We start from the raw sequence: 12811 nt of genomic DNA, 5'->3' as shown, positions 1-12811 counted from the left end.
ATTCATTTTTATTTATTGAAATTCTCTGGAAAATAAAATGCTTTAGATTAGAACACGAGATTTAAAAATGTAAATAACTTAAAAAATATATAATGATAAAAAATATGATATTATTATCATAAATTTTACTTTGTAATGAATTTTAATTAATAAATTATGTAGAAGAAAATATTTTCAAAAACGTTTTACCTGGTATAAATCTGTATACTTATTGTATTATATAGTTGTCTAATAAAATAAAAATAATTTTAATAAATTGAGATTATTTTTTTCATGTGCATTCCAATCGATAGTACCCGATAGTGTATTACGAACTTGTTTAATAGTCGCGATAACTCACATAGTCACATGGCACAGCTATATTCGCATATAAAATATATAAGGTGTAAATTGATAAATGATTGTTAATTGTCATTTTAGCCAAATCTCTCCACCGTTTCGAGATGGGTTCAAGCCGAAAAGTACTTATTTGTAATTTATAAAAATAGTTTATATAATTATTTTATAAATAAATGGTTTTATATTATAATATACATGATGATTCTTTTCTCAAAAAATATATCAAAAAGTATAAGTAATACAAAAATGAAAAAAGTGAAGGAGACGGAAAAAATGGTTTTGCGCTCAAGTGGATTTTGTAGAAATCCCGAACATACTTTAATCACAAATTCACAAAGTACAGTGGTTTCAGTCTCAGCTCCGGTGTGCACTTAAAAAATGAGGAGAGTTTTCTGTTTAATATGCCGCAGCTACCAAAAGGGAATTCCAAAAGACTAATTTATTTGATTTGACGATTTTAAGAAATCCTTAAAGATTCAAACAAACAATATTATTAAACAATGGAAAATATATTTATAGGAATAATACTTTATTCGAGTGTATTCGATTTCTAAGGTTTGTATACACTTGACGTTATAAAAGATTGAATTAATTCATACAAGTAGGTAGTTAGTTAGTAATAAATATAATATTAAAATGTCACAATAATGATACTGTTTAAAAATTAAAATATGATTTTAGATTTGTTCTTAACATTAAATATGTTTCACGATAACTAATAGGTAATAATAATAATAATAAAAATAAATATACTTTTTTATTGTCATTAATATTTATAGTTGCATAATATTATAATAATTAAAAACACATAAAAGTATTTTTTTCTCAAAGTTAATGGCTGTGTTTGAGCAGAGAGAATATAATTAGTGTAAATAATATAACCAGGTAATTAAACGTAACGGAACTTAAACTTAAGCATATAGATATCATAAAAGGTAATTTAAACAAGATATAATGTGTAAAAATATTTTTTTTAAATTAAATGAATGCAATAAATATCTGATTAAACTTTTCTATAACTGATAGTTATAAATACAAATATTTAGATAGATAATTAAAATATTAATGTTAGTACCTGCTCTGTAATTTGAAGGATTTTGTCTATATCTCTGAAATTTAAAATGTACATTTTAAGTTATAACAGTACTGATGTATAATTAAGTGATTTGATAATAGTTATGCCAAACTTATTAACATATTATGAAAAATAAAATTGACGATTTTAAAGATTTTAAATCCAACGTCTAATTGACGTTTTGTATTTATACTATCCTTTTAAGTTATTAAAATCAACCACTTCAACGCCATAAAATTTCATCATTCATCGCTGGATGATTTCTGATTATATACATAATATATAATATATTATTTGAGTTTATAACAAAATAGTTGCTAATATGTTAGGTATTTATAATATATAAAAAAAAAATGTGTAAATAACTCTCCATTATGAAAGCGATAATGTTCTATAAGTAAATTCTTACTCATAAAAATCGTAAAATTGAGTTTTTGGTAAATTTTGTAATTATCGATTGTTGATTCTATTGGCTTTGGCCATGTTTGCTTAAATAAAAAAATAAAAATAAATTGATCAACATTAATGCAATACTGGACAACGTTCAAATGTATTAATGCTTGGTTTTCATAATTTTGGTGGGTTCTATAGCCAAGCTATTATTGCCTCAATTCAACAATAAAGTTTTTATCGTATACACCTATCTAATATCCGATAAGTTAAACCATTGATTATATAATCAATGGTCAAACTAATACTGGGTGGCATTAAATTATATAAACAACAAAAAACGAGAGTAGATGATTACAATTGTTTACAATACAAATACAAATTTTCATACTTAAGACTTTTTTTTTCTTCCAAATTGAGATTTCTTGAATTATTTTTTAACAATAATATTCTTTACAAAAAAAAATGTAATTCAAATCCACCCGTATCACCTCTCATTCTCAAATAACATTACTGAATTAACGTCAATATAAATGTGTACTACATGACGTATTATATACGGTCTACTCTATGTGCTAATAATATACAGGGCGGTTCACCAAGCAAGTTCTCAACGAATTTCCCTTTCTAATACTGTGTGTATTAAAATTTTGATTTTTGGAATCCTAAAGTATTATATACCTAGAGTTAAGAGATTACATTATTGAAAAATCACATTTTTTAAGTCATTTAAGGAATGTCTTATAGTCACGATTCAAACTTTTTTCATATGAAAAAGGGGCGCTTCTAATAGTACCTAAATCGTGAACATTAGGTTTTTGGAAGCCTAGACGATTATATAAATCAAAATTTAAACGAGTTGTTTTTATGATGTATTATAAGATATTATAATATGTATACCTACAAAGGTATAATAGTAGACGATATTAATTTTTTAAGATATTGGGGCTGTGGTGATTTTAAAATTGTAATAATTTAAATTAGTCTATTGACATTTTTGTAACACCGTCCGTGTAACAATCTGACCGGATATCAATTCCATTATTTTATGCTCTACGTATAAGACCGCTATCGCCGACTTTTAGCCGCAATACCCGAGGTCTTACAACCCATAGATGACTACAACTGCGGTAGGTAGTATGGTCGGGATGATTTCGATTTACGAATATTTTGTTTCTCGTGCACTCCTCAAACGGCGTATAATAGGTACTATAATATAACCCAAAGCAATATACGTATTTGAAAATATTATTATTACCTACGCGTATAACATGCGGGCGTTCCCGTAGAGCGGACCTATACTCGGAAGTTCCAAAACAACCGGGATTTGAATAAACGCATATGGTCGTATAGGATAAAAGTGCGAGCTGGGCGGGTTGGCGAGGCGGAGAAGGCGATGCCGCTGCGTCAGAAAGTGCTCGGCGAAGCGTCCTGTACACACACGTATAATGTAGCGGCGTACACCGGCGGCGGCCGTATAATAGGTACGTATATAATAATAACGTGGACGCGATACGCAGCGGCGCACACACATTACATATATTACGTGTATTATATATATACGCACGCCGCGCGCCCGCGCAAACCGCCACCACCCGTCGGCCACGTGTGGGTGACGGACGGGGGAGGCGTATACATATACGTATATAACATGCGACGGGGTGGCGGATCGGCGTGTCTGGTTGCGCGGGGCGCGCGGGCGGGGTCGGTAAAACACCCCCGTGCGACGGCTCCGGCGGCGTGGCGTGCACGCGGGACGGCGGTACGCGGTATAGGTGTGACCCGGTTTCGCGCGCGGACGACGGAGCCCGAGGCGGCCGGCGGCGCGCCCATTGCGCCTGTGTGTCCTAGTTGGCGCGCTGCGGCGACGGCGGCACGAAAATCGTACGCCGTGGCACACGACGCGAGTCCGACGCCCGAACGCCATGCCCGCCGCAGCCGCAACCGTCGTCGCCGCCGCCGTCGCCGTCGTCGTCGTGTCAGCGCCGCCGCCACCGTCGTGGTCGCCGCGTATCGCCACCGCCGCCGCGAACGAATGAGAAGAAATATGAAAATCGCGCGGTCCGTGTCGACATAGGTGAACGCATATTATTATCACACTGCAGTGTACGGGCACGAGAGATTCTGCAGCTCGACCCGCGACGTTGTACATATTTTTGTATATTAAACGCGATACTATATACGACATTATATATATATATATACATTATATACTACGATAGGGATATACGCGTGTATATATAAATCGTACGACCACAGAATGTAATATACACATCCGGTCTTCCCACGTGCACAGGTAATAAGGCGATATACGCGTAGTATATTATTGGTAATTTATTAAGGTATATAATAATAATGTTGTATTATATAATATGATATATAATAATTAGCTGTAACGAGTGTTTGATATGAGTACATAGGTGTATACCGCGTAATAGTATATACCTATACGTCATATATTATATATTTATATGCCGACGGCTTAGCGCGCGCACACACGGTCATACAGGCGCTCATCTGTATAATAAAAGTTTTAAGTCGCGAGAATGAAAACAATCATCAAAATGCGTACAGGACGTACATCGAAGTGTTTTGGGGTGTTTAAGTAGATTTGCTTGTGGTCAACATCGAACGTTGACCACAAGTGTTGTTGTATATTAGTGACGAACGATTAAACACATGCTTATAATAGGTACCGTACTCGCGCGTATTCAAAAACGACGACTATTTGATATTTAATTTATTCAACAGACTTATAGTCAATAACGTGTGTAATTATTGCGGACTTGTGATATATATGTGTACAGTGTGTGATGCATACTAAGCCGCGTCATAATATATATTGTTATACACAATTTTATTATAATATATATACCTACGTTGTTAGGAGTAATGGTTTTGGCCGTTATAATAGGCTGTATTATGTGATCACTGATTAGGATCCGAAATTATCAAATATCGTGAGCACTTAGAGGCTGCTAACGACTGACGCGTAGTGGGTAAATATTCGATGGATAGGTTAAATATCTGTAGGTATACTTAGGATAAGAAATTATATTACGTAGATAAATTGTATTTTTTATTTAGTATTATTGAGAATCAAAATGATTTTTATACATTAATTTGATTCGAATCTTTATTTTCACGACTATACCTATACATACTTTAATTCGTTAAACCAAATTATTTATTATTTATTTTTATTTTTTTATATTTTGTAATATGTATAATACAAATACCATTGTAATTAAAAATACCTAATATATTGAATAATATGAATTTATTTTTAAATTAAATATTCAGTTGAGTTCTTAAATTTAAAATTTAAAAAAATACCAAATTTACTAATTACCAAGTTAAATTACTAGTTTGACAGTCAAACTTTGACTTACGTGCAAATGTGGATCGATTGTAAAATTAACTGCTCGTTTTCACTTTTTAATAACACTCCGTTAAAATGAGGTTTTTATTTTACTGATGTTGTCGTCTATTATGTTGTATAACGACGTGTGTAGATGTGCACTCGTGTAAATACACAAGTTGACTACCGTGTGATGATAATAATAATACCTATAATATAACAATAAGGGGGAATTTTGTTGTTTTTTGTCGATTGATAGCAAGGCGAACTGTGCGGATAATTTGTACCATAGAATATAATTTTAAAAAACAAATTTAATTTTATACGTGCTTAATAATACTTTACAATCGAATGTTGACAAATTGTGTTTAGTAGGTACAACTATAGATCGATTTTTTTTTCAATTTGATATTATCGTGTTCACGCAGAACGTAGAACGTAATTTAATAATAACAACTTTATACAATTTACGTATTAAATATTGATAACGTTACAAAAATATACATCATTATAAGAAACTGAGAAGAAACTCGCTATCTCTGACTATCTTAATTACGCGTCAGGTATTATAGTATTATAGGTATTATTATTATAGTTAATGACTTTGTTTTGATACTATAATAGTATAATCGGTATCGTTTTGTTTATAATTCCGGAATCAATAGACTACAACGAAAACACGTATTTATTTTGAATTAAGATAAACATTATATATTATTTTTAATCATAGATGGATACATTGGGTACATGATTCACCCTTTTTTACTCTTCAATACAAAATACAAGATACATTTTTAAAAACAATTATTCTCAAAGTAAAATTGCTAAAATAAAAAATATATGCTTTAATATTATTTATTTAACTTATTCTAGTCTAGCTTAATATCCTATTAGTTATAAATTTTAGTTATCTATATAAATGACTAATAGGTACTTACACCAAAATATCTGCTTCACCGTTTTTTTTTTTTTTTTGTTGCAAGTTTAATAATATACTTTATATTAATATACTATAGTACTACACAATGAAATGTGCAAATACTTTTAAACTCATTTTACAAATACACTATTAATTTTGTGATTTTGACAACTATTTATGGAAAAACACGACCACATGAAAACAATTTGAAATTTGAATAAATTATTATTTTTTTGTTAAATTTCAAAATATTCCCAACATCCGTTATTTAAAAAAACTTATGTAAGGACCTTCTAAATCACCACTTGTAAATTGACTTCATTAAGGGTTCTGTCATTGGACAGTCTCCTTCACTACCTACGTTATTTATTTAAAAAAATAAAATATATATAGTCAGAAAATGTGTTTATTATAATATTACGCTATAGCTTGTAAATATTCTAAATTAAATAATAATAATAAACATTTATTTTAATTAAATTCTAGTATCTGAACGCCAAAACATACAAAGTAAAAAAAAAATCTAGAAAAAAGATACTAATTATTAAATATTAAAAGATAAAAAAAACGTATCAAAGATCTTTGCTTGTAACTTATAATTCATAAACATAACTAACAGATCACTGCAATCATTCTATTTAACAGTGATAAATGGTAATTAATTATAACATCAAGAAATTAAGTACTTCATTATTTTACAGTTATGTATAATAATATTTACACATTTTCGTTACTAAATGCATTTTTCTTGTTAGACTTTCTGAGTGATTTATAATTTATCTGAAAACTATTTCATGTTTTTTGTTCAATTTACTTAAAGGATATATTTCAGATATATTATTTAGTTACGTATTATTTAACATGAATGCAAATTTTCCAGTCCAAGTGTTCCTTTGTATAAAGTCTTAAAATGTTTAGATATTTAATGATATACTTAGAAATTTTTAGAAGACCTATATAGTATATATTGTGTAATATACTCGTATGTATATACAAATATGAAGATTCAAACAGAATTTAAACATATAGTTTTTTGTTATAAACATTTAACATATACAGACAAATTACTATTGGCTATGAAAGTTTAACACATGAGTTAATGAAAAAACCAAGGAAGTTGCTCTGCTATATAGTTGACCTCGACTCTACTTCATTATTGAGTATAGGTTACTAACTAAACATGGAAATAATGTATTGAATTTGATAATGATAAATTTAATTCGGTTAGTTCAAACAGTTTGTCGGTATTTATTTTCAACATTATTTTATATTAATTTATATTATTGTTTGTAATTTACTTTTTATAATTATGTTGTACAACATATTTTTCCTAAAATATTCATTCATATTATACAATTATTATAATATATTATTTTTATTAACTTATAACTTATAAGTCAATATTGACCAACCCTAGTTCGATGACTGGTATAATAGTACCAATAGCTTAAAATTAATCTATATTATTTTAAAAAATTTACTGTGAATAAATAAATAAATAAATAAATAATACTTATGGGTAGTGGAAAAATATTTGAGGTCCCTACGATAAATATTTTTTAAATGAAAACATAATAACTATATTTTCGTTTACATGTACAATTTTTTTCAAAAGATAAAATGGAAATACCTATGTTCAATTTTTTACGATTAATATTTATGAAATTACAACAAATAGTAACGAAAATTGTTCGAGATGAAATCGCTGCTTTACATTTTAATATCCAATGTAGTCAACATTTTAACTTCAATCTTTGATACAAAATTAATTTGTTAATTTTTAACTTTTAGATTTTGAGTGGAGCGGTCGATGTATTAATTTTACAATATGATGTGTGTATGTGTTATTTCTGTGTGCGCAGTGGCGTAAACTGGGGGTCGCACGGGGTCGCACTTGCAACCCCTGAAAATATCATAGGGTCGCAAGAGTATCTTTTTGCGACTCCAAAAAATTACGATTTCAATTATCAAAAAATTGAAATATCAATATAATAATAAACTAACTAATTTATATTTTGAGAACCAATGTTTAACGTTGTCTTGAAGCACTGGAATTATTATTATACTATATCCTTTCCACATTTATTTATAATTTTGTTATTAATAATTTTCTATTATTATACCAATATGTATATTTATTGTGATCGGCCGACTCGAGTCTCAATGGTAGCTGATAATGAAAACGTGTTTCATAGTTTAAAATTACTATTTGTTTGTTTTATTCATGAATTTAATTTTTACACTTGTTATTTCTTATTCGTGATCGACTTAAAATTAAGTACTTACTACAATGGACAAATTTCTTATAAAAGTATCGAAGTCAAAAGTAAGTGTCTATTTTTACTTTAAATTCATATAATTGTTTAGTCTTTAGTACACATATTTAGTATACATTAAGTTAAGAGTAGCCATTAAAATATATTACTGATTTATATTATATTAAAACTACAAAATACCAGCTAAACTTGGCGGTGGATTGAAGGAGGTTGAAAATACTACCATAAATAAACATTATAAAATAAATATATATTTTGCTGTTCTGGATAATATTATAAATGACATGAGTGAAAGGTTTGAAGAAAATAATTTATATATTTTAAACTGTATGCAAGACATACTCTTAAATGATACTCCAAATAATAATTCTTTTAAAGAAATAAATAAAATGTATGGTTTTGATGAGGATAATCTTAAAGCAGAAACAAAAATTTTAAATAGGATGTATAAAACTGTACATAATCAAAGTAATGTGCAATCAAAAATCAATTTCATTGCATCAGAAAATTATAAAGCTGGATTTCCAACATTAACAAGTTTGATACAATTATTTATTACTATACCAACTAACTCCGCATCATGCGAAAGAAGTTTTTCTTGTTTACGTAGGTTAAAAACATATTTAAGAACCACAATGGGACAATCAAGATTAAACAGTCTTGGAATCTTGCAAATTGAACGTGAAAGATCATCTCTTATAGATAAAGATTTAGTAATAGAAAAATTCAGTGCTGCCGCAGAATGTAGAGGCCGCCGATTACTACTGCAGTAAATGATATTATTCCCTCAGTAAAAAACCAACTAATATTTTAAATCTACCTATAATGTATATATATATATTATATTGTATTAGGTATTATATTACACAAAAAATATAAATGGCAGCTGTTATTAAAATATAAATTTTATAAAATAAAAAAATTGTTTTTTTTTAATGTACTCATATATTGTTTAAGAAAATTATAAATATTTTATTGACAGTAAGTAATTATATACCCTATTTATAGCGTATATTCATAATACTAATTGCCAATAGATACAATATGTGTTTAAGGTTAAAATAGTTTTGTTGAATTTATGTACTTGTAATGTTAAATCTAGAATAAAATAAAATATTTTAGGGGGGGTGTGGGGGGCAAAGCCCCCCACAAGTCTGTCTAACCTAGAAACTGATTGCAACCCTAACAATTTAGCCCAATTTACGCCACTGTGTGTGCGTACACCATTTATAGTATTAAACGATATTCAACTATGAGGGATGGTTTTTGATAGCAAATTGAACCTAATTAGAATTTTTGAAAAGTAAAAATTCAAATTACCTTGTATTTTGAAAAATAATTAGTGGGTGGGGAGAGTATAAGTAAGGATAAACAGTCAATTTTTTCCAAAAACAGTTTTTGAAAAAATTAATTTTTCTTATTTTGCTTTAAATCATAAAATAATGGAAGTAAATAATTAAAATTGTTATCAAATATTTGTATTGAAATATTATTTCTATACACGGTAGTTTTAAAAATTATTTGAAAAAATTATTTCAACCTTGAACCTATATCATATTATTACTAAAAGTAAAAGAAATTAAACGAGTACCTATATAATTATTAATATATTAATATACAATGAGTTATCATTGAATTCAACTATAGCAAACCCATTACAGTGACTTACTCATTGACGAGATACATTAAATACTTACTATACAGTAAAATGATTGCCTAATTTTCCCTTTTGTTTTATTACAATATGAATAAATTATTATGAGGAATCTTGTATAACATTTTCAAGTTTCAAGTATAAAATTTAAAAATAACAAAAAATCACAAAATATTTTTTATTATTATTCATTAGTTGTAGTGGACCAATATTTGTAGTTTATATGATGTGTGTTGCTGTGTTGACTTATAAAACTGTAATCATAAGTTTAAATATTAATAAGTTATAAATAATATACTACTTGTTAGAAATTTGATTTTTATTCATAAAAATTCTTGGAAATATATTCTGCTTCGTCATATAGAATTTTTCAGAATCTATTGAAGTTTTCATGTGTTTATTGTTCAAAAAATCACTTAGTATATTAAAATGTTTTTGTTTATGAAGAATAAATACAACATATTATTATTATTTTGTATTGATTTTGTGAAAATAGCGTTTACTTTGTTGAGAAAATAACGGTTGAAAAATAAACAAGTGATTATTGAACTTTGCTGAATACTTTGTTGCATGTATGGTATACAATATACGTATTATAACAGTTAAAAACGATTTCATTGTGTTCTAGTATCTAGTAAAGCGTAATCGTAAAATAATACGTTTGTTTAGCCATGTAGGTTATATATTTAGGCGCAGCCAGATAATGATACAGTAGTCTACAAGAGGAAACTGTTTATTGAATATTAAGTCATGAAAAATGAATTCTTTAATGAGATGTATAAATGATTGGTTAATAACAAGTTTACTACAAGACCGTTTCTCAAATTTAATCAGGTTTCCAAATTTATTAATCTTAGTTTTGATTGTAATATTGTAAATTTATCAAAAAACTATTATACACAGAGCCCTACTTAAAGGGGAGATTATAAGGGCTGTAGCTTTGGGCCCCGACATAATTACAGGCCCCCAAATATTAATTTGGTTTTATTAAATTAATTATGAGTAAATCTGTTAAAGTACCACTTTTACTACAGAATCTTAAATTATTATTTAATTAGTGTTTGATAATTAATGTTGTTTAGAAGCAATACACTTTTTTGGTTTTATTTGAAAATTGTATTTATTATTTGTACCTTCAACACGTAGGTGAAATTTACTATTAGTAGGTTTGAAAACAGATGAAAAATAAAATAATCGTTTTAAAATTGTTAAGTAATAATAATAATACCAGATGGGAGTGTCGCGAAGAATTTTTTAAAGCTATTATTTTAAATTACGACCAAATCATATATTCCAAAAAGGATATTTGTGAAAATGTTGATAAAAACAATGAAAATCATTATCATAATAAAAAAAAATGAATTTATAATTTAGGTTAAGGACCGCATCAAAAAAATAGTTCTAGGCCTCAAAATTCTTAAGTAGGACTCTGATGATGTAATATTGTAAATACAAAGTTGTAAACCTTTAAAGACAGACATTTTGTATTAATATAAATTTTATACATACAAATATTATTGTGAAATTATTTTTATTACGAGCCATTTGAAATTATATAAACTACTAGATTAAGGTATGGGAAAATTTTCATAAAGATTAATAAAGAAAAAATATAAGAGTTACAGTCGTTCTAAAAATAAGATTCTAGTTATACCTTTGGGAAGTTATTTTAAAACGATAACCACGTGATATATTTTATATTATAATTTAATAATAATATACGAATTCCGGGGTTAACAAAGAGAATACTTTCATTCTACAGCCTACGGTTTTAAACAAAGATGTATAGGTGGTTTTTGATGATTTATTAACTACGACTAAAAAGCGGTATGCCTTTACTCTTGATACAGTAATAACAATGATAACAATAGTAATTTATTCTCAAATTTGTATAATCATTGTGCATTGACTATCTAAACTATGTGTTGTGTTCACTTAAATATTCTATTTTTATATAATTGTCATCACGCAAAAAAGTAATACATTTTTTTACATTTGTTATAATTTAATTTTTTAATTTTAAATTTGCTGTATAACTTTATAATTATTATATTTTTTTACTCAGTCTATTTTTATATGACTACATTACAACTAAGTTGTCAACGTGCAAAAAGTGACTAATTGAAAATAATAAAATAATTATGATGTTTTAACAATTAAAAAATATATAATAAAACGTAAATAATATAATAATAATATAATCTTGATAACTTTTGCATTACACTGATAGTATATAATTTGTATGTAAATAATAAAATTTAATTTTCAACGATAAAGAAAAACATATCAAAAAAGGAGGAGTTATTAAAGTTACAAATTAAAGTTATAAAATATCTAGTAAGTTCACTGTTATTCGCCACAATAGTATAATAATGATTATACGAAGCCTATCTCAACTCGTGATCACGACCAGGGCACGTCTACTATGCATAATATTATTGTATTGTAACTGCGCACCAGCAACACAGTATAGACTGGTATCGCAGTATAGCAATTCAATTAAGTGCCACCTAAATCACTGCTTGAATTGCCTTTGACTGGCATGATAACTGTTTTATTCAAAACGGTATGCAAATACACGGTGCATGCACGCCGATGTTACTGATCAGGAAAAAAGCCCCACGACCGTTCGCCGGTGAACAATAATAAATTAAAATTAAATAATATATTGGATGTTTCGATGACAATTTCGTATCTCTCGACATAATAATATACAAACGTATTTTTATTTTTATGGAGACAAATAAAGTGGTTGTATATTTTTGAAAGTATAATTTAAATTTATTTGAAAAGTATC

The 12811-nt window shown here is 27.9% G+C and overlaps 1 protein-coding gene across 1 annotated transcript in view; it reads left to right on the top strand.

The window, feature by feature from the left end:
- The first annotated feature begins 3697 nt into the window (after positions 1-3697).
- LOC132928289 (acetylcholine receptor subunit alpha-like) overlaps positions 3698-12811 on the top strand; it is a 48280-nt gene continuing 39166 nt past the window's right edge. Inside the window, exon 1 of the mRNA XM_060992854.1 lies at positions 3698-4100. The gene's annotated coding sequence lies outside the window, so the exon portion shown is untranslated. The remainder of the gene's footprint in view (positions 4101-12811) is intronic.

This window comes from Rhopalosiphum padi, chromosome 4, assembly GCF_020882245.1.
Source record: "Rhopalosiphum padi isolate XX-2018 chromosome 4, ASM2088224v1, whole genome shotgun sequence".
Lineage (NCBI taxonomy): Eukaryota > Metazoa > Arthropoda > Insecta > Hemiptera > Aphididae > Rhopalosiphum > Rhopalosiphum padi.
The sequence above is the reverse complement of the archived record's forward strand: the minus strand, read 5'-3'. Positions and strand labels throughout refer to the sequence as shown.